The sequence below is a fragment of the Tachypleus tridentatus genome, chromosome 6, assembly GCF_004210375.1.
Source record: "Tachypleus tridentatus isolate NWPU-2018 chromosome 6, ASM421037v1, whole genome shotgun sequence".
In the NCBI taxonomy this organism is placed as follows: domain Eukaryota; kingdom Metazoa; phylum Arthropoda; class Merostomata; order Xiphosura; family Limulidae; genus Tachypleus; species Tachypleus tridentatus.
In genome coordinates this window covers 49,730,613-49,753,905 of record NC_134830.1, presented here as the reverse complement: position 1 = coordinate 49,753,905, position 23,293 = coordinate 49,730,613, and positions in this window count along the sequence as shown.

Below are 23,293 nucleotides of genomic sequence, written 5' to 3'. Positions count from 1 at the left end.
TACTTACTATTATACCCAACTGATGAAACAGTACATTGTGATCTAAGAAAGAGTGTAAGAAAAGTGTATACTATTAGCTATACTCGTTACCAGGTTACTTACTATTATACCCAACTGATGAAACAGTACATTGTGATCTAAGAAAGAGTGTAAGAAAACTGTATACTATTAGCTATACTCGTTACCAGGTTACTTACTGTTAGTTAGATTTATGTAGGTAGTTTGATCAGATCGAAAACTAATATGTACTACTGTGACTAAGGTTCATCAAACACAGTAGAATACAGTTAAGTTTGAAAAATAATACTGACAAAAAACGTGTGTTTAAAACTGGTATAAAATATTGTAGTTACATCTCATCTCACAACACAACTTAGTACACAAATAACATTTTGAATTAGGCGTAAAAACAGTTCGACAATTAAGAATCCTATCATATAACATTGACATTGATTAATGACATTATAATGGAACTGAAATTTGTTAAAAAAAGGCCGTATGTAAGTTAGTAAAACAACACTATCATTGAAGGTGATAGAACAACTATACAAACATAGATAAAAGATGGTAACAAAACCCGTGAATCAGTATTGGTTAAAGTTATAGAACAACTATACAAATATATGATAAAAGATGGTAACACAACCTGTACCTCAGTACTGGTTAAAGTGATAGAACAACTATACAAACATAGATAAAAGATGGTAACACAACCTGTACATCAGCAGTGGTTAAAGTGATAGAACAACTATACAAATATATGATAAAAGATGGTAACACAACCTGTACATCAGTACTGGTTAAAGTTATAGACCAACTATACAAATATATGACAAAAGATGGTAACACAACCAGTACATCAGTACTGGTTAATGTGATAGAACAACTATACAAATATATGATAAAAGATGGTAAAACAACCTGTACATCAGTACTGGTTAAAGTTATAGAACAACTATACAAATATATGACAAAAGATGGTAACACAACCAGTACATCAGTACTGGTTAATGTGATAGAACAACTATACAAATATATGATAAAAGATGGTAAAACAACCTGTAAATTAGTACTGGTTAAAGTGATAGAACAACTATACAAACATATGATAAAAGATGGTAAAACAACCCGTAAATTAGTATTGGTTAAACACTAGATAAAACCATGCTGGAAACAGATAAAACAGCACTAGATAAAACCATGCTGGAAAAAGATAAAACAGCACTAGATAAAACCATTCTGGAAAGAAATAAAAGAACACTAGATAAAACCATGCTGGAAACAGATAAAACAACACTAGATAAAACCATGCTGGAAACAAACAACACTAGATAAAATCATGCTGACAATAGATAAAACAACACTAGATAAAATCATGCTGAAAACAGATAAAACAACATTAGATAAAACCATGCTGAAAACAAATAAAACGAAGTATAATAGAAACACAAACTTTGTATTGAAGCGTTTGGAATTAAGGGTAGGGCTATGTAATGGGGTATCCGTGTTCTGCTCACTACAGGTATCGAAACCAGGTTTTAGAGGTGTGAGTCTGTACTCATACTGCTGTGCCCCTGAGGGAGCTTTGTGTTAGAGGCAACACGACTTAAATTATGTAATAAGCCTGGCGTTGATTGGCTACAATCTAAGTTAAAATGACACAATGATCAAACAATAAGAACAAAAAACACCAGTGTGTTAAATGACGTATAAACGTTTTGCTCAGTTTTTATAAAATGTGCATATGTATATATCTAAAATGTTAATGTATTTAAGTAAACACATTTTTGAATTGAAAATGGCGTGGCATTTGTGTTGTTAAATAATTCAATGTTTGGATAAATCTATATAACAACGTTTTAAAATGTTATATGATTTTAAAGATAATACTATAATTACAAAAATACTACAATTAGAGTTAATTGTTTTGTGACGGACAGAGTTTTGACAATCGTGTAGTCACGCTATGGTATTATCATTCGAGGGTTAACGTTATAAACATTATATAAGCACCGGAAATCACGAAGTTATTTGTAAATAGCGTTTTGCCGGTTAAAAATAACTTGGCGACTACTACCATCCCCATCCATAGAATACCCTAACCTCACATTTCATAGCTAACTAAAATATAAAGAAAAATTATGAAATGAAGCTTGACCAACAAAGAGGCAGAAAAACGCAGTTTAGGCAGTCAGACACTGGGAAATTCCTTTGTGAGCCAATCAAAATTAGGATTGTGACGTGTTCATATAATGATTATAGGTAAAAATCAGATTGTAATATACATAGAAAGGCCAGTGCATTTTGGTAATACTAAGTTATATCACGTCCCCCGCTGGTACAGCGGTAAGTCTACGGAGTTACAACGCTAAAATCAAGCGTTCGATTCCCCTCGGTGGATTCAACAGATAGCCCGATGTGGCTCTGCTATGTGTAAACACACATATGTTCTAACAATGGTTTTTACGTAACGCTGATAGCAACAAAATATAACCTAACATTGTTTTTAGTCTATGTATTGGAAGTATAAAACGAAATGTATAGACCAAAAGACACCTCTAAATAGTTAAAAACTACTGTATAACATCCTATAATAGTTAAAAGATTATATCATATAATAATTGAAACCACTCTAAAACAACCCATAATAGTTGAAAACTACTGTATAACAACCAGAAATGGCTAAAATACTCTTTCACATCCCATAATAGTTTGTAGCTAAGCGACGATGTATACCGTTGATCATTACCAAAAATGGATCGTGAAAGCGTTCTCGACAAAGTGAATAAAGATTAACCATTGAATAATTAGTGGTAAATATCGGTTAGTTTAGCAGCTTCTAATACACCAAAAATAGTTTCATTCAAAATCGGTTTAAGTTTAAAATTAAATAGATACTTTCATGATAAATTGTATACACTTGGCTCTGGGCTAGGTGATCCCACACGACATCTCTGTTTTAGGCTTATCACATCAATTCTCACTACACTTATAAAGTCTCTCTGCATCCCTCGTGACCCGTTTCACCCTGTCACTAAATTTGTAACAGGCAGACAGTAACCGAACAATTCGATCTGGATAAATACATTTTGACTTTCATAACTCCTCCTACTTCGAGAAATCAAACGTGACGTGACACGCAGTGGCGTTTATATAGATTAGATTATTTTAATTAGCTGGATATGTGATACGCTGATATAATATATTGTTGTAATGTTGTTGTTTTATTGGCAGGCTCTTTTAAAATTATTTAGTTCACATTGTTGTAACACTGTTTGTTTTATCAGTGGCTTCTTTTACATTATCTGGTAAGAATAATTCTAAGCATAACAAACGAGTTTATTTCTACAAATTGCCTTCACTATGAGAAACGTTTACAAATGACGCTAACTTTACAATATTAACATAAACAATCAAGTAAATGTTGTTATTCAATGTAACAGTATTTTCTTTCATATGTTTAGTGTTAAAGAGTTATTGTATATTTGTCATTTTTAAATAATATTTTTACGCAAGTTTATTTTGTTTTTTGTTTGTTCTTAAAATTCGCGCAAAGCTACACGAGGGCTATCTGCGCTAGCCACCCCTAATTTAGCAGTATAAGACTAGAGGGAAGGCAGCTAGTCATCACCACCCACCGCCAACTCTTGGGCTACTCTTTTACCAACGAATAGTGGGATTGACTGTCACAATATAACGCATCCACGGCTGAAAGGACGAGCATGTTTGGTGCGACGGCGATTTAAACCCGCGACCCTCGGATTACGATTCGAACGCCTTAACCCACCTGGCCATGCCGGGCCTTTTATGCAAGTCAGTGAACCTTACAATGACCGAAGAAGGTCGAAACGTTGTTCGCTCTTCTACGTAAAATATTTTCTCAACCCAAACGAGCCGTTTTCGCATACAGATTGTGTTATACTTCTACCTAGAAAAGAAACTGAAATATGAAAGATTATTTTAATGTTAGTCTATTGTAATTCCTTTTTAAAGGATAATGTTGTGTTGTAAATAGAAAAATTCATTATTAAAAGTTTTTTTTCATTCATCTAACATCTGCTTGTTTTCAGGAATAAATTTAATGTGCTCGCTGACCATGTCACGAGTGTAAAGTTTATTGGTTGTAAAATTATTTTTAACTGTTATCTTTGAAACAAAGAAAGGAAGAAAGTATAATATATAGGTACTATGTTTTCTTTCTACTTTAGTGATACAGATTTTATGATAGTCTTTGTTTATTTAATTTAATGCAGTTTTATTATAAGCACGTGGTCCAGAAAGTCACTAAGGTTGCCTTTTTTCAAAGTTGTTTTTTTCCTTTGTTATTTACACTAGATAATATTTATTCAACCTGAGAAATAATTCCAATAACATGAAGCATATAAGTTGAAAGGAATAGCAACTTTGCTATCCTTTGTTGGCTGAGTTGACATTGTGTGAATGTTACAGCCAACCAATGATATGAATCTCTCATACAAGAAAGGTCATGAGGTAATGCTATTGACTTGACAAATAAAGTGTGTTTACCCTATTCAATTCAAGTGTGGTTTCTTAGTTCAGCTCTAACTGGTTTGCATCATGACTAATTTGGCAAAAAGTTCATCTTAAGCGATGAAAAGCTAACACGCTATTCAATCACATAGTAAAGATGACTATCCACATGATTACACAGGTGTGCACACTGTTTTTTGTCTAAATAGATTGTTTCACTGTCCACCAAATGTCCAACCTTTTTATTTCTCATGTGTTACCAAACACTGTTTGTTATCCTTGTTTCTTCATCCAATCTGCTGCTTTTAACAAGTGTAAGTATCTGATATTGGTCATGAAATTAGTTTTCCTGAAAATATTATAAACAGAGGTTGCTAAATCTAATACTTCTATTTACCTGAATAAACACTTAAAATTAATATTTTTATTTACATGAACACAAGTTATTAACACTATAAAATATGCTGAGACGTTAATGCAGCATGAGTACACTGTGAAGCAATAAGGTTCATTTTGAGTTGTGCAGAAATGTACAACTAAAGTGCAAACCTAGAAGTTATATTGAAACATGTCTTGATTTGAGTGTTTGAATAAATAAGATTATGCTCTACATGATATTCCGTAAGAAGAAAATTTATAAAAAGTGAGAACCATACTAAATCATATTTTAATATACAAATTACCAGGATATAACAACATCAGAAGATATTTAGCTAGTTTTATTAAACATCGCAAGCCACAAGCATATACTAGAAAAAATACTGATAGCTTTCGATTGTTAAAAGTAAAAAAAATACAGAGAATTGATTGTTATCTTGGTTTTATTCACTTAGGTTAATGTCTTGTAGTAGTAACAAATGATAAACGTTTTTCACAGCAAAATAGTTTCATTAATGAACAAGTAAGATGTAATTTTATGAAAAAGTTATATTAGTTACAGAGGTGGTTTTCAATTATATTAGTAATTACCCTTTATACCATGTTAACACAGTAATATGTCCAAAGTGTGGGTATGTGGATTACTCCGCTATGGTGTACAGGCATAACTTTGCAATTTTTACTTCCTTATTATTAATGAACATTTTCAGGAGTTTTTATTTGTTCCAAGTCTATTGCATACCACATAGTCTAAAGACCCACTAAGTTAATTTTGTGTTAGCCATCTTTACTTCTTTGTTGAAAGTGATAATTGTTCTGCACGTGGGAAATTCTGCTGTAACAGGTAGGAAAGATGATATTTTGAGATTATGGTCTATCTTGTGTTGAGTGAGAATGACCAGTCATGTAATAGCACTAATTCTTATGAGTAAATCTCACGTTTACTGGTAAGAGAAAAATGCTATACCTAAATAGTCTTACACAGAATCTCAAGAGAATTGGTTTACGAAACGATTTATTATGGGAAGAAAACCAGTTTGATCAGTTCAGGAACACAGTAATTGTGACCAATACACAAGTACAATATAAAGATGATCAATACGTGTCCAGTATGCCTATGCTCACTATGTTTCTGTTTTTGCAAATAGATAAAAAGTGTATTCGTTTTATGTCTAATATATTTATTTCTTAGCTTAGGCTTAGTCACACAGTAATGTTCAATATCTCTTTGTAATTTATCCTGTCGATCCTCCTGTTATAGAGTGAGCTTGTTTAATACTTTTTTGCTGACTGAAAATACCACATAGGAACCAAACAGTCACACGCAAGAAGATCGTAACATAACGTGATCATCAAAACATAATTTATTATGGTGGTATACAAATGATCTTTGAAAGTGTGTGTGTGTGTATATATATATATATAAATGTAGGCTACATATTTTTCTAATGCTTTAATTTTTCATTGGCTAGAGGGAGCTGCGGGTTGTTCACGAAGTTCAGAAAGTTAAGATAGGCCTAGAATTTGTAGAAAAAAATAAGGATGTAAAGTAAATCTTCAATATATTCGAATGCAAATTATGTAACTAAGTTTGGTAAGGTATTAGTTGAAATATATTATCGTCATCTTGCTATTTTGTACAGTTATGTTGATTACTTCGTAAGCCTATAATAACTTAAATAAAAGTAAAGGTTTTAGAGATGTTTAAGTGAGGAAATATATTGATTTTATCTTATTAAGTGGACTGAATATTGAATTATATTCACCTGGTAATTTAAAGGAACCCTGTGACAAGAATTTATAGATTGTTTTCATTACTGTTTCCTAGCTAGCACAGCTTAATAGGGAAATGTAACTTAAATATCTGGCAATTTGTCTTTATTGTTTTACAATTATTAGCTTGAATAATAGCTGATAAACCTTGTACTGTAGGAAAAACTAAATTTCATTTATGTGTACAATTGCTAATAAAACTTATACTGTAGGAAGAATTAAGTTTTATTTATATATACACTAACTAATAAACCTTATACTGTATATATAATTAATTTTTAGATATATATGCACAGTGAATTTGTATCGTTTGTTCAATATGTATACATAAAGCACCCCCCAAAAAAAAAAATCTGTGTGTCTGTCTGCTTGTTCTAACTACTACCAGGTCGCTGGGCCAGTCTCAACCAAAACTTTGTGCGACTATAGTTTGGAACAAGGGTCATGGTAATGAAGGTTAATGAACTCATCAATCCCCCCGAACACTGCTGCCAATGGCATTCATTTTATTTCCCATAAGTCAACATTAACTACATTCATAGATGACATCACGCACTTACACCAATAAAATAACTTATTAATTTTTCCATAACACAACATACACAGTGTATGTGGGGGACATAACACAACATACACAGTATATGTGGGGAAGGGCACATAACACAAAATACACAGTGTATGTGGGGAAGAGCACATAACACAACATACACAGTATATTGGGGAAAGAACACAAGCATCTTATATATCTCAGAGAGTGTCCTAGCACTCTCTATGGAGAAATACAATGAAATAAGTGGCCACTACTATTGCAATAATACATATACGCAGACAAAGTTTATACTCCAACAGCTACCATAAGGCTGATATGAAGAGCAGTTTCTTGAGTTATACCCACTTCCTATTCTGTGCCGTGATCTTACAACTTCGGTCTGTAAGACATGTTTCCGGCCATTGACCGTAAATTAATTAATTACGTGAAGTGCTGTGGAAAGACATTGAGAACTGGTTGTTAAGAGCGAGTAACAACACTAAGCACCCCTACCGCCACTACTTTAGCCGCTACCTCTTACTACAAAGTCACAGGAGCTTATTGGTCTGAAATTTTACTTCATTTTCACCCAAGTGTAAAGGTAAATCGTTTTTAACTTTTTGTCATGCGGTTTAAAGACAGTTGATTTAAAGCAGCAAAACTATAAGGTGAAATACGTGCACTGACATTGGTTAGTTCAAGCAAAATAGATTATGAGTTTATTGCTCAAGTTTTCTAAAGAATCATTAGATGGACGATTATCATTAATTGCTAACACAACATACACAGTGTTGGGGAGGGCACACAACATATATAGTGTATGTAGAGGGGCACATAACATACACAGTGTATGCGTGGGAGAGCATATAATCATCTTATATATCTCAGAGAGTGTCCTAGCAATATCTATGGAGAAATATACTCTTCAAAAAAAGAAACGCAAAAGGCAAAATTTGAGACAAATTGTTAACAAGTTTATTCCGGGTAGTTCTGTATGACATGTTTGAAACTTTGCACATTCACTGCTGAACATCCAAAGTCTGCAAAGGCGAAGTCCACGCTCACTAGTTGAAGTTTAACGTCACTCAACGTCAATAACGAGTATGCCCCCCCGAGAGCATCAATAACTTCTTGGCTTCTCCTGCCCATGGAAGCGATGAGATGACGAATCACATCATGTGAAATGGCTGTCCAATCAGCCTGCAAAGCTGCTGCAAGCTAAGGTAGAGTCTGCGGTTGAGGTTGTCGCCGTCACAGACGTCGGTTCAAATCGTCCTAAAGATGTTCGATGGGGTTTAAATCTGGTGATCTGGAGGGCCAGGGAAGAACGTTGATGCTGTGATGTCTCAAAAAGACAGTGGTGAGTCGGACTGTGTGAGGACGGGCGTTGTCATGTTGAAAAACGTCGTTGACGTTCACCATAATGGGTTGCACATGGGGCCTAAGGATCTCGTCGATGGTTGCGTACGGTCTGATCGGAAATCCTACGCAGCCCTGGTATGGTTGAGGCAGTAGACGTCACAGTGGTGGTCCTATCCCGAAGGTGACATAACCAGATGTTGCGATCTTGTGCGGGCGTGGTCACACGAGGTTTGCCAGATCGTGGACGGTCACGAGTTGATCCATGTTGTTGGTGACGATTCCATAGCCTTGTGATGGTGCTTGGGTGGACATTCACAACTCTGGCAACATCTGATCGAGATTCGCCTGTCTCCAAGCGACCAATGGCGTTGTTGCGTTGTGCTTCAGTCAGTCTTGGCGTAACTGTATTGCGTGTCGGTGGCTAAACACTGAGCTATGGAAACCAAGAACCCGTCACTTTTATAGGGATTTTGCACATGTTGCACTTGCAGAACATGCAGATTTCTCAAACAAATTTATTGGACACGAATGCGTTTTGGCGAAAAATCCGTTGTTTTCCTCCGTTTTCAAAGTGCACAACTTTTATTGTCATTTTGGTCTGACAATCAGTGCTTTAACACGTGTAACGTCACATACTCTGAGCTTGTAACGTTATTACATATATTTCTCTTTAAAATAAAAAAAATATCCCTTTTGCGTTTCTTTTTTTGAAGAGTATACAATGAAATAAAGGGCCGCTACTATTGCAATAATAAATATACAATATACACAGTGATTCTGATTAGTAATTGTAGGACGTAATACAAGCTTATGCAATGAGCATAAATAGTTATGCTATACCGACTGCACACGGGTAATATCACGAAACTGTAAATCTAGATTCCATGGCGTTACTATAAAGGAAGTTATTAATGCTGTTTTAGAGAGAGATAAAACCACCAGTAAATATTTTAAAGAATCTGGCTGGTTCTATAAAGTATAGGTATTCGGAATTATTGGTCTACCATCATAAAGTTGAAAAAAAGGTGCTGTCGAAAAAAGTTGAATGTGTAATCTAAAGGAATGAAATTAAAATTGACAGCAAAATTGGCAGCTACACTTATAGCATAATTAGAAGTATTATGATCGCAATACCTGCAGCAATCAGTTTTGTTGCCAATTTTGATCCCTTTAAATTGCACGCTGAATATTTTTTCTTTTTTGGCCGCACTTTTGTTTTCACACCTAAGGTGTTTTTAATAAGATGGATATAACAGATACAGTGTGTCTATGATATCTTGTTAGACATTCGTCTCTAATTTCACTTTGTCATTATAATAGAAGAAATCGCTATCAGTGAGAGAACCTTTTGATGAAACATGGCATTCTTATCTTTGTAAAGTTTTATTGTGTAGAGTTGTATACACATTTAGCTAAATTTATATGTATGTATATATATATATATATATTTATCTTAATTAATTACTGAATAAATTTGTCAGTTCTGATCTATACAGATGACTTTCTTTGATCAGAGTATATGATAATGTAAATTTCGACTTTCTTTGGCTGGTTTCTGGATTCCTGCATAAAAGGCAACAACAGATTTTAAAATACACATTATTTCTTTTCTTTAGAAACATGCTTGGTTTAATACCAAATAAGATATCTGAACAATTCTTAAGTTGTCTTGAATTAACATCAACCATGAACGTTGTTTATTTTATCTCTTTTAATCCTATATAACTATGGTGCGAGTCCATTTTGGTCTTCCAATAACGATCGATTCAATGATTCTTCATAGGTCAAGAAATAGTTAATTTTTAGTCTCTGGGTAGCTCCATGAGTATTCCAAGGGCTTGTAACTCTAAAAATCTGGTTTGATATCCGCGGTTACCAGAACACAGGTAACTTATGGTGAAGGTTTGCACTCACCAACAAGTAAGATATATTGCATAAAGGATAGCAGCAACTTTTCTACACTGCTGCCACCGTTCGGAACTTAAGTATTTTACTTTTTATATTTGGTATTGGCTTGGCATAGCCAGGTGTTCAAGGCACTCGACTTGTAATCTGAGTGTCCCGGGTTCGAATCTCCGTCACACCAAACATGCTCGCCCTTTCAGTCGTGGGGGCGTTATAACGTGCCAGTCAATCCCACTATTCGTTGGTAAAATAGTAGCCCAAGAGTTGGCGGTGGGTGGTGATGACTAGTTGTCTTCCCTCTAGTCTTACACTGCTAAATTACGGACGGCTAGCGCATACAGCCCTCGAATAGCTCTGCGCGAAATTCAAAACAGACAGTATCGCCATCTAGTGACAAACTAAGTTTCTTTAGAACCAGCAACTTAAATTTTTGAATTATGCAACCTCATCAGAATCTAAATAAACATAGCCTTGAATGATTAAACACCTTGTTTAACATTTTTATTGTTATACTGTAATAATTAACCTAGTAGCGTTCTTAAATAAACAATTCTCTAGACCTTAAATATTTTATGTAGAGTTTTGTAATGCCAGTCATTTATATATTATTTTACGTCTGGAAAATTAATTCAAACATTACGTCCACATACGCATATACACACAAAACAACAGCTATACATTGAAACTAAAGTGTAATACACAACTTAAAGGGAAGTTAGTTTAATATTATTCCAATCACAATATTTCTTTCTCTGACCGTCAACTCTTAGACTAATATTTTATGAACGAATAGTGGGGATTGACCGTGCGTTATAACACCTCCATGACTGAAAGGGCGAACACGTTTGGTATTAAGTTGATTCAATCCCACGATCCTCACAATGCGATGCGAACATCTTAACCACCTGGCTGAGCAGTATGTGTATATATATTCACACACACACACACAAAAAAGGAACAAAAAATTATCTTCGCATGTTTAGGAACATTGAAAATCAAATAAACACAAGATAACCATAGAAAACATCCAGATACTAAGTTGGGAAACAAATGTAAACAAACGCAAAATCAAAGAAACCCTACTTATGCAGCAACTAAAACCAAAATTAAACCAATATAAAGGAATTTCTTTGTTCCTACACTAATTAATAACCTGACATTTAACTACAACTCACCCTACAGTTTCGTACCCGTGGATGATGATGACTAGCTGCCTTCCATCTAATCTTACACTGCTAAGTTAGAGAGGGCTAGAATAGATAGCTCTCGTGCAGCTTTAGGTGAAATTCAAAACCAAAATAAACTCTGTTGTTCGTGACTTAAATTAACTTTGTATCTCGATCTTATGATTATTTCGATTTGACCCCTGCTAGTATAGCGGTAAGCCTACGGATTTACAACGCTAAAATCAGGGGTTCGATTCTCCTCGATGGGCTCAGCAGATAGCTCGATGTGGCTTTGCTATAAGAAAACACACACACACACGCTTGTTTCAATTTCTTAAAGACGTGCTTTAAAAATATCACTATATCCCACTATTTGCAAGGATTTCACAACTTGTAAGTTTCGTATTAGAAGTATCATAATTTTAAATAAAAAATCTAAAATCTGAGTATGTTTATGGTCTGGCGAGAAAGGAGGACAAATTGATATATGTTGGTAATTATGTTATGCCTAGTTTTGTTTTACTTCATAAGCAGATAGGCATACAATATGGGGCTATCTTTGTCCTGTTAATTTCAGGTGTCGAAGCCAGATTTTCAGCATTATTGGACTTATCGTTGAGCCACTAAGAGACAGCAATTAGGTTTTCTTGTTTTCATGGGTAATTTTTTCAATCAAGTTTTGAAAATATATTTAATACTTTTCAAGAAAAGAGTATGTTTGTTTGTTTCTTTTGGAATTTCGCACAAAGCTACTCGAGGGCTATCTGTGCTAGCCGTTCCTAATTTAGTAGTGTAAGACTAGAGGGAAGGCAGCTAGTCATCACCACCCACCGCCAATTCTTGGGCTACTCTTTTACCAACGAATAGTGGGATTGGTCGTAACATTATAACGCCCCCATGGCTGGGAGGGCGAGCATGTTTGGCGCGACTCGGGCGCGAACCCGCGACCCTCAGATTACGAAGCGCACGCCTTAACGCGCTAGGCCATGCCAAGAAAAGAGTAACTATAGCTTGTCCTTCTAGTCGCATTCAACGTAGAAGAATTGTCCACTAAAGACAGACACTGAAAGACGTCTGGCCACAATCCAGCTTCTAAACAAAGACATCTAGCAACAGTCATGATGTTTAAACAACGATGTCCGTTGACAATCATGGTTTCCAAACAAAGGCCCCTCTAGCGGCACTGCGGTATATCTGCAGACTTATACCGCTAGAAACCATGGTTCGATACCTGTGGTGGGCAGAACACAGATAGCCAACTGTATAGCTTTGTGGTTGACTACAAACAAACAAAGATGTTCGATGACAGTCATGGTTTCTAAAGAAAGATGTCTGGTGACAGTTATAGAAAATATTTAATCATAATGGAGGAAACTCAGCAACATGTAGCAGCGAAATATAATACCCATTAAATACAAGTTAAATTTATGGAAAATCTTTCAATGACTCTTGTGACTGAGCTAAGTTTCTCTATAGCAAGTTTCAAACAAACTAGGATGGCAAATATCTCATTTCATCAGTCAGCTGGAACTGCTAAAACTGCTGTGTTGTTATATACATCCTATGTTTATGTGACTAAAGTGATGCTTGTTCTCAGTATATCACTGTATATTTTGATTTCAACAGGAATTTGACGTTGCTGAAATTATAAGTTTTTCTATAAAGCACTTGAAACTCTTTTTAAGAAGCAGGTATTCACCAGCACGACACCCTATCTTCAGCTATGTCGAATAAGATATATTTTTTAAAGTTGTCCTTTACTGTCCACATCAAAGTTGAAAATAAAGCTTTTGCCTAATTTCGTGATACACAACGTTAGGTAAAGGTGAATAGGTCAGGATATCTTGTATGTCTACATGACCTTTCTCGTCTTGTTTTTGGAATCACGGGCAGGACAGGAAATTAAGATTTTAACTGTATTTCTATGAGACGATATTTTCTTCGAAATTCGTGCATTCCTCTGAAAGCGGGTTAAGGACAAGAGTTTGTTTGTTATTCAACACAGAGGACTCTCTGTGCTCAGCCCGCCACGGGTATCGAAACCCGGTTAGCAGTATAAGTCCGCAGATACATCGTTGTGTGACTTGGGGGCAAGGATAAGAGACTCGCTTTTCTGTTTCAAATACAAAGCAATTCTTATCGACAACTGAAATAAATTTCTGACCGTAAAATACTAGATAACTGTCAGCAGACATAATATACATATACTACTGATTGTTTGTATGGCTGAGTGTTTGTGTTTCAGCGCAAAGTTGCTCAATAGACTTTTTGTGTTATACCCTCCGCGAGTATCAAACTCAAGTTTTTAGTGTTATAAACCTTCAAGCTTATATAGGGCAACTCTATTGTTTTTATACTCAACACATATTTACATAAAACTCTAACAGTTCATCTGTGAAAAGTTTTGTATTTAGGAACTGCGTCTGATGTCCTAATTATAATCTCAAGTCAGCGTCCCCAGTAGTTCAGAAATAAGTGTGAATATTTAACTGGGTTTAGAGGCCCGTAGTGAACACAGCACAGGTAGGCGTCATCGTGTTGATTTGGTCTTAACAAACAAACAGAAACCTACGTTATTTGTTCTCACGTAGAATATACAAAATGTTCAATCCGTTAACGTTTTCAAACGTGTTCTTAAAATTAAACTATACAATTGAACTTTTAATGCTATTCATTTTTTACTGTGCATGATTAAACTCTTATAAACTTATTAAAATATGCAGTTGCAGGAAGTGCACCACAGTCTCCAATACAGAGGGCAGCACCTTCTTCTTTCCCTATAAATGTCGATAAGTTTAAGGTTTCCCTAATTTGAGGCAAAATTTTGGTTCAAAGTAAAGACTCCCATAAAGATAAGGATTTTAAATAAATTTGGTTGCTAGAGATAAAGAGGTTAAGATAATAAACAAAAAGTCATGTAAGTTGGTCAAGTTAAACTGCTTATTTTCTTTTTAATGTCGCCCCTGTTTCTTCCCTAATTTCCATCGTATCTTTGTCCCCATTACAACAAAATACAGCGAAGTTGCTACTTTAATTGTAAATATTTTCTAGGCGAACATTCTCACTTCCTCTTTCTTAGACAAGAGAGGTAAGCTTTGGTTTAACTTTCAGTTATGGTTTCCAATACGTAAACATATTTTGTTTTTGGTGCTAGTGAGATAGATTGTGCAATCGTGAACATGAACATAACGATTTTTTAAGAAACTTATGAGAATTGTCAGTTACTTTCATACAGAAAGAAATAAAAACGACACAAGTTCTGATCATGTTTCGGTAAACTACCGAATTATTCGCATTTAACTGAAGAATTTCATTTATTTATTTTATTTTTCATATACATCTTTCTATTAAAAGTAGTTAGTTACATTACAATAAAAACACGAGACAATGTTTATTACGTATTGAGACCATTTTACAAAAATAATTGTATTTACTTCATAGGCCTAGTTTAATATATTCGAAATAATCCACCCTATTAATAGGTGTAGGAAAATATTTAAAAAAATTACAAATCCACCTTCTTTCTAGACTTAATTCACTTTTTTACAAAAAAAAAAAAAAGACTACAAACCTTTCATTATTCTAGGCCTAGTTCAATACCTTTCAAAACCTTCCTTCTAGGCCTAGCTTTACAAAACTTTACAAAACATGACTATAAATCTACCTTTGTTCTATGTCTAGTTCAATACTTTACAAAGTATGATTACAAATCTACTTTCCTTCTAGGCCTAATTTTTCGTGCTTTGCTTAGTAAACGTCGTGACTTGTTGAAAGATGTATCAGAATCAATCCGTTTTCGATAAGAATTGCTATCATAGACTGAGAAAGTTGTTGTAGAAACTAAAGTTTTAAACAAAGCGTTACAGAATATCAACACATAATTAATATTTCATATTACACTAACGTGTATGATGATGTGAGAAAAATTCAAGCGCTAAACTTAATTAAAGTGTGCATTACTTTTTTACTAGCGGTTTGATATTAGCATACACTGATAGTGATACACCAGTTTTTTGTTAGTTTTTGTCAAACGAAACTTTTTCTGTTGTAAATATATTTTAACATATTTATGAAAGACAAGTCAAAACGCAAAACTGTTGTTTATCTAAATACTGGTCCGACTTGGCCAGGTTTGGGCGTTTATCTCTCTCAATATTAGGGTCATGGATTGGAATCCTCGTCCCACCAAACATGCTTGCCCTTTCCGTAATGGGGCGTTAGAACGGCTAAATCCACAGTTTGTTGGTAAAAGAGTAGCCCTAGAGTTGGGACTGTGGTGGGTGGTGATGAATAGTTTCTTCCCTTCTAATCTTTCACTACTAAGTTAGCGACGGCTAACAGAGATAGCCCTCGTGTAGCTTTGAACATAATGCAAACTAACCAAACATAAAAATTTGCGTCAGACGAAACACGATGAAAAAGATTCTTGAGAAACTGAATGAAAATAACAATAGCACAAAATTTGTTGTGTATTAATTAAAATATTAATTAAACAATAATTGCTTTTAAACAATGAAATACAATGCAAATGTTCTAAAAATAAACTAATATATGCAATTTGAAAATAAGAAGTTGCAAACAAAATTAGTTTTGTTTATGTTTTCTATCTTAAGTCGAACGATTCTTTAAAAAATTGTGTTATCAGACACTTTCACTTTTAAAGTTATGCCCAAACTCTTAGTTCATTTTATCCTACTATAATCCGCAGTTCCATGGTAAAAAACAACAAAAACTATCTCTGAGGATAGTTTTCTACTTGTACCATCAGTGAATTGTTCGCAACAATTCAACTAAATCAGTTGTTTATTTGTTCAACTCCAAATGTTCGAACCGAGCAGAATTTTGAATGACGCAGAAGTTAGTGTGACACTATTACTTTCAAATATTTATTATTTAGATTATTATTATTGCGCAATGAGAAGCCTTATGTTGAGCTTTCGAGTAAAAATAATCTGTGTTATTATAAAATGAATTATCTCATTACACGAAAAATTTGGATGTGTCTAATGGCTAGAAATTAAATATAGAAACAGTAAACTTCATTTATAAGTTTGTTAATAAGCAGTTATGTCTACTTAGTTTTACGAGTGATCATGCCAAAGTGAGGGTTTGTCCCGATATTCTTTGTTCTTCTGTCCTTTCCAACTTTAACATTTGCGTTAACTTTTTAGAAAGTTCCTAGAAGTATAACAGATTTGTTCTAATTCCTTTTCCGGTTTTCCGTGCTGCTCGTTTTCGACTTTGTCACGTTATTTAAGATAATTTCCTGATAACGTGGACTTATAAATACATGTCGAGACGCTAGCACCACCTACAGACCAAAATAATTTCCCCATTACACAATTTTATGGACAATCGGCAATGACGCCAAGTAACATCATATTTCCATCACTGTTGTTCGAATTAAAATCTGGTGAATGTTTTCGTTGTTACTTGCATGAATGTAATCAGTAAAGGTTAAAAATCAAGCCAACACTACCACATTAAATTAAACAGTACAGTATAAAAAGTAAGTCAACAATACCACATTAAAGTAAACAGTTCAGTGTAAAAAGCAAGCGAACAATACCACATTAAAGTAAATAGTACAGTATAAAAAAATAAGCCAACGCTATCATGTGAAAGTTAACAGTACAGTATAAAAACAAGCGAACACTATCATGTTAAAGTAAACAGTACGGTATGAAAAGCAAGCTAACACTACCATATTCAAGTAAACAATAGAGTATAAAAAAACAAGCCAATATTATTACATTAATGTAAACAGTACGGTATAAAATATAAAACACAAGCCAACACTATCACATTAAAGTAAATAGTACAGCATAAAAAAACAAGCCAATGCTATCACATTAAAGCAAACAGTACAGTATAAAAAACAAGCCAACGCTACCACATTGAAATAAATAGTACAGTATAAGAAACAAGCCAATACTATCACATTAATGTAAACAGTACAGTATAAAAAACAAGCCAACACTGCCACATGAAAGAGTAAAAGAGTAACGCAGGAGTTAGCGGTGGGTGGTGATGACTAGCTACCTTTCCTCTAGTCTTACACTACTAAATTAGGGACGGCTAGCGCAGATAGCCTTTGTGTAGCTTAGCGCGAAATTGAAAACAAACTTAACGCAGTCAACACTGTAAACCTTTGAAGATTTCTATAAAAACATGTAAAGAATGTTGAAGAGCAAAATAGGTACATCTTACCTACATACAGAGTCACACCTTTCCTACATACAGAGTTATATCATTCCTACATATAGAGTTACATCATTCCTACATACGGAGTTGCATCTTTCCTTATAAAGAGTTACAGCTTTCTTATATACTGAGTTACATCTTTCCTTCTAACACAGAATAAGTTATACCTTCCCTGCATACAGAGTTACATTTTTCCTTCTAACAGAGAATAAGTTATACTTTCCCTGCATATAGACTTACATCTTTCCTTCTATTACAGAATAAGTTATATCTTCCCTGCATATAGACTAACATCTTTCCTTCTCACACAGAATAAGTTATACCTTCCCTGCATATAGACTTACATCTTTCCTTCTAACACAGAATAAGTTATACCTTCCCTGCATACAGACTTACATCTTTCCTTCTTACACAGAATAAGTTATACCTTCCCTGCATACAGACTTACATCTTTCCTTCTTACACAGAATAAGTTATACCTTCCCTGCATACAGACTTACATCTTTCCTTCTAACACAGAATAAGTTATACCTTCCCTGCATACAGACTTACATCTTTCCTTCTAACACATAATAAGTTATACCTTCCCTACATACAGACTTACATCTTTCCTTCTAACACAGAATAAGTTATACCTTCCCTACTTGAAGAGTTCTGCTTTCCTATTTTTAGAAGAGCCAAATATTTGCCTTATTAACAAAAAATTCATGAAAAACACTGTACAACAAAGGTTTGGCTTCTTGAACACTGTTGGGTGTTCTTTATAGATTTTTGGCTGCTGATCACGAAAATCACATTCAAATTTGCCCATCACGTACCGTTTCATCGAAACCTTAATTTTGTCATGTTTTTTCTTATATTTGTGTCCAAAAATTTTCGTTTCTGTAAGAGACCTATGAACAATGTTTTGTGCAGTCTGGGTATGTCCAGGCATGAAATCAGGCCAGGTTGGAAGCTGTTCTGTGGGAGTATGCAGCCCGGGCATGCCTGGGCAGGCCGAAGCCAGCTTGACACTGTCTCAGCAGGCTATAAAAGTGGCTTACATATACAGATGCTGCTCATTGGATTAACATAGACCTTATAGTGTGTACGTATTGTTTCAGAATATAGCATTGCCTCAGGAGCACTGTAACAAGTAAGTTAGATGTTATGGACGTTTTACAGGACGATTGGTGTCGGTCAGTATGTCTCGTCAATGTCGTAACAGCCGCGATACATTCTGCTATATTTGTGGCGAGTATACGCTTGGTCATCAGAGACGCTCAATATCTGCTCTTGTGAAGAAAGCATATCATCTGTACTTCGGCTGTAAAATTGGTGATCAAGACCAGGAATGGGCGCCTCACATTTGTTGTGCGACATCTGCTGTCTGTCCGAAAACTTGGCTCAGAGACGCTCGAAAGACAATGCCGTTTGCTGTCCCGATGATATGGCGAGAACAGAAAGACCATGTGACGGACTGTTACTTCTGTTTGGCTAATGTGTCTGGTTTCTCTGCCAAAAACAAGAAGTCATTTGAATACCCTAATCTGCCTTCAGCAATGAGACCCGTGCCACATGACAGTCTTCCAATTTCGAAACCACCAGAAGAATGGACCTTAGACGAACCAGATGAAGAAACTGCAATGCAGGGAACTGACAGTGACATTGATCCGGATTTTGAACCGCGCTCCTCAGGCGATCCACATGTCATAACACAGTCAGAATTAAACGATCTGGTCAGAGATTTGGATCTATCAAAAGCAAAAGCCAAATTGCTGGGTTCGAGACTGCAGGAATGGTGTTTGCTGTCACCAGGTACGAAAATTTCTGTTTTTCGAAGCCGCCAAGACGATATAACCAAATTCTTTGCACAAGTTGTCAGTCTCTCTTTCTGTGTTAACATCGAAGGATAGTTCTCTGCTTTGGGTTGTGACCATGACCCGCAAGAGTGACCTCTCTTTATTGATTCATCAATGTTAAACTTAAAAACTGTTCTGTTACATAATGACAACGTTCACCCTTCAATACCTGTTGGCTATGCAGCACACATAAAAGAAACCTACGAGAACATGGAAATGTTGCTGAAGCACATCCAGTACAGTAAGTACAAGTGGAATATCTGTGGAGATCTGAAAGTCGTTGTTCTGTTACTGGGACTGCAGCTCGGCTATACAAAGTACTGTTGTTTCATCTGTGAATGGGACAATCGTGCCAAAGAGTCACATTATTCTAGACAGATTCACAGTTCCAGGACAGAAAAATGTAACGCATGAACCGCTTGTCGACTCTGCAAAGATTTCTTTGCCTCCTCTTCACATAAAATTGGGACATATGAATAATTTCGTGAAAGCAATGAACAAAGAAGGCGAAGGTTTTCGTTATTTAAGGCAGATGTTCCAAAGAATAACTGAGACCAAGATCAAAGAGGGCATTTTTGTTGGCTCTCAGATCAGACATGTTGTGAGTGACAAGCGGTTCGACGATCTGTTAGTTGGGCCGGAAAAGATTGCCTGGAAAGCTTTCAAAGACGTTGTTAACAATTTTCTTAGGAATTACGGATCCCCACATTACATTCAGCTGGTAGACAAACTTCTCAAAGCATACAAAACAATGAAGTGCAACATGTTACTCAAGATTCATTTCCTCCACTCACACTTGGACTTCTTCTCCGCAAATCTCGGTGCTGTCAGTGACGAATATGGTGAAAGGTTTCACCAGGACATTGCTACAATGGAAAAACGATATCAGGGCAACTGGAATTCATCAATGCTTGCTGACTACTGTTGGACATTGCAACGTGATGCACCGGACATTGAATACAAACGAAAATCAGGAGCAAAACACTTTTAATTATGTTGAACTTTATAGCATATTAGAAACATAAACGCAATTAAATACGTTATTACCGGCAAACAGTTAACTTTCTATTTCTCAGAGTTCCTACGTGATGAAGCAAAACCAAAACTATATTTGTGCATACCCACCAGGTGCCTGTCACAATCAGCAAAAACTTTTCAGGAAGCAAAACTTTTCAAAAAAAATTGTTGTGCAGTGTAGTTAAACATCGAGACATTAGCCCCCTGGTGAGACAACTAACATCAAAACATGCTCCTTAACCTCAGATGCCGAATTTCATGTGTTTGATCATGATTTAATGTTTGTCTATGATTACTCTTTCGCTCTTCTCTTCACACACATCGATTTGAAATTATCCATTATTTCACTATATGATATCTCTAGCTTGCTGGAAACCCTTGTTAAGTCAAAATTCCACCATGCGTAGGTAATAATTTGCTATTGTAAGTCTGAAGGAGACTTATGACTGAACTGCTAGAAGGCAGGAAATAAAAAATCAATGTTTGTTGGGTGACGTATATTTAAGTAATATTTTGCGAACTTTGCTAAAATGTTCACATATTACAATAGTGTTATCTTAAAGTTTGTTTTATGTATACCCTTATCTATTACTAACCGAAATATCCTTTTAAAGCATTAGAAAGACACAGGGATCCCGTGACTGATATATGGAGTTGGGGAGTAGATCTAAACTCTTGACCTCTATGTTAGCAGCAAGTCCTCTCTTTGACAGGACGTTACACCATGACACATGAAGATAGAAGTGTGAGGTGAAAGGGGTGATGTCATCAAAGATGACAAGGTGATAGTTCCAAATGTTGTCACCAGAAGGTGAGTCGACAGGGACGTGTTGCTAGGCCGCCATGACAAATAGCCATAATGTCATAGTTCAACAAAGTGTTATTAGAGAGCGCAACTAACTTATGAAGGTTTGAAATTATAGTTCAATAACAGACATGCAGCCATGATGGATTATTACATCACAAAGTAAAAAACGTATTTTAGGCTGTCATGACAGTCATGACTCGTACAATACATGTCTCAGCAAGTTGATAGTTACTCATTCATTCAATCATAATTAAATAGTCATTAAAAGGATGTTTAATGTTGATTCAATAGTTAATTAAATTACCTGTTCTACAAGAACAAAATCTTAGTCAAGTGATTAAAGATTTTCAGTGATATAATAAAATGTCAAAAACAGTATTTGACATAACACAGTTAAATACATTTACCACACATACAATACATGGCTATAGGTTTAAATCACCCTAAAAAGGACAATAATTAAAACTAATACCTTTACTAATGTGACTTTATGCATTAAAATAATTTCTACATGTTACTTTATCTCGTGTTTTACAAAGGCAGACTTTAACATATAGTTAATCTCTATTATTACCGTAGGATTTAACAAATTTATTGTGACAGTACAAGTCATCAATATCTAGGTATAAATGTGTTAACAGTCATTATCGGTAATAAAAATAATAAATGAATGACTTACTGTATTCGTCCATTTTCTATACACCCATTAATCATAGCTTCTTTCAGACTATTTTGTAGGGCACTTAATATTTCACAAACCACATATAACCAATAATCACCCTACAGGTAAGTGAACGAGTTACTGATGACGAAAATTTATAATACCGCAACCTCCAGACTAGCTATCATGAAAAACACATATACATTTACATATTACTACTTAAGTTCTTCCCTGGATAGAAATTATAGTGTATGTAGAATGGTGAGTGGAATGCATGGATATACCGAGAAGTTGACATAGGAGAAAAAAATATCAACAGCGTTTCTACACATGTCATTTCTCGGTAGGAGTCGCTAGAGAGTGATGACAAGTTTGTTACAGATTGGCCAAAACCTGAAAGTGCGAAAAGCAGACAAATATGGGGATCACTTCCAAGAATGACAAGGATGGTGGTTACTAAAAGGATATCCCAAGTTTCGTTCACACTGATCACAAAGTGTGAGCATTGAAAGATAGTCTTACAAACGAAACTCTTAAACTTTACATTATATCATCCATTATTAATTCTGTTGCATGTGAATTTACTTAACGATTTTCTTTACATTACAATCCTTAAAAGTTGGCATAGGATCCCAGTCAATCATATTAAAAATTACATGATCCTTCTGTACTACACAGAATGAATCGTGCCTCAGAGTTCAAATAAATTTGAGATTTTTGTAACCAATTTTATTCATTGTTCATTCTAAGAAACTGTGTTGGGATAATGGTTCAAGCTTTAAACTGTATATAAACACACAAAAAAAAGAACGGTTGTTAAATATGTTTTGTTTTTTGTTAAACACAAAGCTGCACAATGAATCATCTGTGTTTGGTGAACCACGAGTATGACCTGATGTTTAGCGTTATAAAACCCCTAACTTACCGCAGAGTCACAGTGATGGGTCCTGTTATCACAGTTTATATTACTTTAATCTTGGACAACTAATGGGAGTTTTCGTAATCACTTCTTCATTATCAGCTACTACATATGATAATGAAAATCTTCGGTTAAACTGAACTATCTGCTGTTTTATCGTTAAGTGTAAAGATACATATTAGGTTATCTGCATTCTTTCCACCGTGAAGCATCAAACACCAAATTTAGTTGTTGAAGTC